We start from the raw sequence: 4805 nt of genomic DNA on the forward strand, positions 1-4805 counted from the left end.
GTGGGTTTGGTGACGTGGTCTGGCGAAGTTTACAGCTATTTCTCATGAGGAGTGGTGTGCGTCGGTAATGTGTTACATTACACATATAAGCAGTCATGTGCGTGTGTGGTGCTGTGGATGTGTGTGTGTGTGTGTGTGTGTGTGTGTGGTGTGGTGCTGTGATGTGTGTTGGTGTGTGTTTGTGTCATGTTAACGTTCTCACTGGCCCTCAGCGTCTAGCGGTCTCTCAGTAGTCCTCCATCTTGAGGCCATGTGTGGCGCGTCTCTTTGAAGGTCTCCTCCTGTGAGCTCAGGACATTGTAAAATGCATTCCCACGGCGGCTCTGTTGACGTGTTTAGTGGTCTGAGGGGAGCTGGTAAAACACGCCCCAGCCACAGGCTCTGTAGAGCTGACCCACACGACACCTTGGTTCTACCCCCCCGTCACAGTCTCAGGGCTCAGTGCACCCATCTGTCGACTTAGCTTCTGGTTTTCCCATGAATCCCCTGGTAGGGGGTTTGCAATGACCCCCTGACCCCTACTGTCCCCGTTAATTTAAAAAACCTGCGGCGAATGGAAACCTGTTGCCCAATCACCGTTCCAAATTGGACTCTTGACCTCTGTGACCTTGCCTGTCACCAAGGTCATCAGATGACAGGAGCGGGAGGGGATTGAGAATGGGGGTGCAAAGTTATTGGATGGTATATAAGAGATGGGGGTGGAGCATGGGGGGGGGGGGTCAAAGGTTGTTTAACTCTTGACGGATGGCTGCACACCCCTGCATTCTGCATGTGGCCCCTGGATGAAGTCAGACATGCACGATGTTTTGGGGGGTGTTATTTGGTATTTGTGTGGCAGGAGGGAGGCAGAATGTTTTTTCCCCAGCTGAAGTCTGAACGATGACATTTCATCTCACAGTGTGTGTCGTTTCAACTGGACAGCACAGGGTTTTCTGTTCTGTGCTCTACCTAAAATAGCTCTATTGACTCAAGCCAGAGAGTGGAAAGAAATGAAATGAATCTCATACCGTTGCATTATATCACACATAAATCTCTCTCCTCCATTTCTAGTGGATTAGGAAGTCTTATCCAAACCACTCAATTGGCAAAGAGAATTTAGAGCACCGATTTAATGGCGGAGCTCATTGAAACAGTTTCCCAATCATTGTGAAATGATAGATTCCTCTGAGATCTAATCATAGATCTGCGTATTCATCTAACTGCGTGGAGCTATATTGGGAGACTCACACAAGTACACAGGGAACAGAACAGAAGTCTCACAGGGAGACCACGGAAGCAAAGTCATTCATTTACATTCGTTTAGACTAATGAGATAACCTAAAGTCTATTACAGAGAGATCTGGGTGAGACAAAGAAACGGTTCATCCTCTTTGGTTATCAGGGGCCAGGGTCAACCCTCCTCCTCTATGAGCTGCATGGCCAGGGTAGAGTCCTGGGGGTCGCAGGTCAGGGTAGTTTGGGCCAGAGAATGTAAAGGTCCTCTGTGTGGAGTCATTCCACTGTTTTCATAGGAATGTCCTGCTGGTGAGGTGACCTGACTGATGAGCGCTGCTGGCTATTTACTGATGCGCTGTCTGTCTGTCTGTCTGTCTGTCTGTCTGTCTGTCTGTCTGTCTGTCTGTCTGTCTGTCTGTCTGTCTGTCTGTCTGTCTGTCTGTCTGTCCCAGAATCTGTGATCAAATACTGACCTCGGTCCAATTGAGGTGTGCTTGAGTTGGCTTGGAATTTGCACTTTTGGAACTACTTCCATTGGTTCCATAATCGCAACGGGGGGAAACGAATCAACTAGACTCTAGTATTTGACATGTACAGTATTTTTTACTAGGTTTGACTCGTCCGTCCACTCTCTCTTTCTGTTTTCTCTTCCTTCGTTAACCTCTGCCCTGCCTGTATGTCTGCCTGTCTGCCTGTCTCTTTATTGCGTTCCTTGTTAACGGCTCCTTGCCTGTGTGTCCATCAGCCCAGTGGCAGGGGAGACCCAGGAGTTCTGTCCGCAATGCCAAGGTGGTTCTGGTGGGTTGTAAGCTGGACATGAGGACAGACGTGGGGCACGCTGAGAGAGCCTGTCCAAGCAACGCTCATCCCCATCACACACGAACAGGTGAGCAGAGGAAGAGAGCGGCGGGGAAGGATGGAGGAGGAAGAAATGAAAAGAGTGAGAGAAAACACATAGCAGGAAAGGAGACGGGTCTTTAAAAAAAAGAGAAGGAGGAAACCAATCGAGTTATAATGAGACACGACAGGGAGAAGAGAAGACGACAGAGCCGACCCATTGCTCAACTAGCTTTTAACCCTTAACCCAGCATTGATGTAGCCCACCCACAGTTGCTATATCAACACGCACACATATATTATGTACATATTACCCATACATAGAAACACACTGAAGCAGACATTTTGGCAGAGGTTGGCGTTCTGACTAATAGGCTGACAGCGATGTGGAGGTTGGTTATTGTAAAGGGGGTTTAGGGGGTGCCAGGGTGGGGGGTAGTATGTAGAGGATTTATGTCTCAGGAGTCGACACCATTTTCAACCTGAGATTTAAATATTCATGCGATTTAGGGATTTTGAAAAGGCGTAATAAATAGAAAAAACTAGACTTTGATAAACAAGGCCTTTATCGCACGCTACCACATCCCTCTTAGCCAGGGCAATGGTAATTGGAGGGACACGAGGGAGGGTGATAAACACAGGTCAGTAAATCGTTGAAACATATCCTCTTTTTGCGTGTTTTGATGCTCTCCCGTGTCTGACATACAACAGGTGGAAGGGGCTGTGGGGCGTTTCACCGCCCCCCATACACACACAAAGCTCAGGACCCGAGGACCTTTCCTCCACTGTGAGCTGGCCTGTGGGGCGGCGGCATCGTGTGGCTGGCTGTGAAGCTGGCTGTGAGCTGCTGTGGGCCGGCGACAATGTGAGGCCTGGCTGATGGCACTGGCTGTGGCCGCGGCTGGCGTGACTGGCTGGGCGTGGCTGTAGCGGCTGGTGAGCCGGCTGTGTGGGCCCGGACTGTTGGGCCGCTGTGGCTGTGGTGCGCGGCCGGCTGTGTCTGGCTGTGAGCCGGCTTGTGGGCCGGCTGTGTGCTGGCTGTGAGCTGGCTGTGGGCCGGCTGTGTGCTGGCTGTGAGCTGGCTGTGGGCCGGCTGTGTGCTGGCTGTGAGCTGGCTGTGGGCCGGCTGTGTGCCGGCTGTGAGCTGGCTGTGGGCCGGCTGTGTGCTGGCCACTGGGGAAAAATCAGATAGAGTCCCCCAAAAAAGCAACGGGAAAAAAACAAAGCATGTAAATAAAATAGACTAACAAAAGATAGAGTGGGATACCATTAAGCTCATGGGCAATGTTTCAGAGGCTCATGTTAGGGCTGTTGTGTTTTTGTTCTACGTCATACTCTATTTCTGTCTGAGGCAGGTACTGTACTGTTCTGACCTGTCTATAATTGCCAGGGAATCTGTGTCACATACAGTACAAGCGCCTGGCAGGCTCCCAACAACCAAGTTTTGCTGATCTAATCCAATATCCCCCAGCTTGTTATCCTGTTGTTGATCTCAAATGGAATTCCGGTAGCAGAGTTGAGGAGTCACAGGCGAGGTGACCACAGGGTGAACCCTACACATTACACGCTCATCTGGCCACGGTCTGATAAAGCTTTGCTGCTTGTCAGGCCCATCTCTCCCTCTCCCTTCGTTTCTCTCAACCTTCCTCACCCCCTCTCTCGCTCTCTCTCTCTCCCTTCCTTAATCTCTCCCCCTCCCTTAATCTCTCTCGCCAATTGCTCAGTCTCCCTCCCTCTCAATCTCTCTCTTTCTCTCTCTCCCTTCCTTAATCTCCCTCCCTCTCAATCTCTCTTCCCTCCCTCCCTCCCTCCCTCCTTCTCTAAATCGGTGTTTCCACCTAATAGAGACGTTTACCTGTGACTGTGTGACTGTGTAAGGAAGGAGCCTTGATAAGATCACACCAGGCCTGTGGTTCTGAAAGGCCCCATCTGTGTGTGAGTGCATGTGATCCCCAGAGAGGGCCATTGGAGGTGTAAAGACAAACCAATGTAAAACAGGGAAACCGGACTTGGCATAATCCAATGCAGAATAAGGAAAGATAGCCAGAGAGGAGAGGGCAAATACAGTACCATAGAATTCTAAACTGGAACTTCATCTGTTCGATGTATCCTTTCGGTCAGTGAGCTTTGATAACACGGGACCTGGGGGGAAGCAGGCAGCACACAATGCCAGGCAGGCTTTGGACAGCGAGTTAGTTTCTCCTCTCTAGTCTCCCATACATATACATGTACCAGACAATGGGAGGAAAACTCTAGCCCACTGGGCTCTCTGTGGTGGGCTTTCTGCTCAGTTTAAACAGCAACAAACAGAACGTGGCAGGAGAAAGAGGAGAGACAGAGTGAGATAGAGAGAGGGAGTCCCATGGATTAGTCATTAGATGTAGGGCAGGTTCAACTGTCTGCACTATAGACATGATGTTTAGACCAGCAGCATCTCTGTGGCTCCTGCTTGTCTCTCACTACAGTAACGTGAGCTCATTGGTACTAGGTTATGGCGAATTAACTGTCATGGTACCTCAAGAAGAACAGTAGATACTATTCACAACAGCAGGATGTTGTTGACGATGATGTTCTTGATGTTGTTGTTGATGAGGATGTTCTTGATGTTGTTGTTGATGGTGATGATGTTCTTTATGTTGTTGTTGATGATGATGTTCTTGATGTTGTTGATGTTGATGATGATGTTCTTTATGTTGTTGTTGATGATGATGTTCTTTATGTTGTTGTTGATGATGATGTTCTTGATGTTGTTG

General features: G+C 49.4%; 1 pseudogene; it reads left to right on the top strand.

Annotated features, from left to right (window-relative positions):
* The window catches only part of LOC112068736 (rho-related GTP-binding protein RhoN-like), a 28015-nt pseudogene that overhangs the window by 21716 nt on the left and 1494 nt on the right, over positions 1 to 4805 (top strand).

Source organism: Salvelinus sp. IW2-2015, unplaced genomic scaffold (assembly GCF_002910315.2).
Source record: "Salvelinus sp. IW2-2015 unplaced genomic scaffold, ASM291031v2 Un_scaffold659, whole genome shotgun sequence".
Classification (NCBI taxonomy): Eukaryota; Metazoa; Chordata; class Actinopteri; order Salmoniformes; family Salmonidae; genus Salvelinus; species Salvelinus sp. IW2-2015.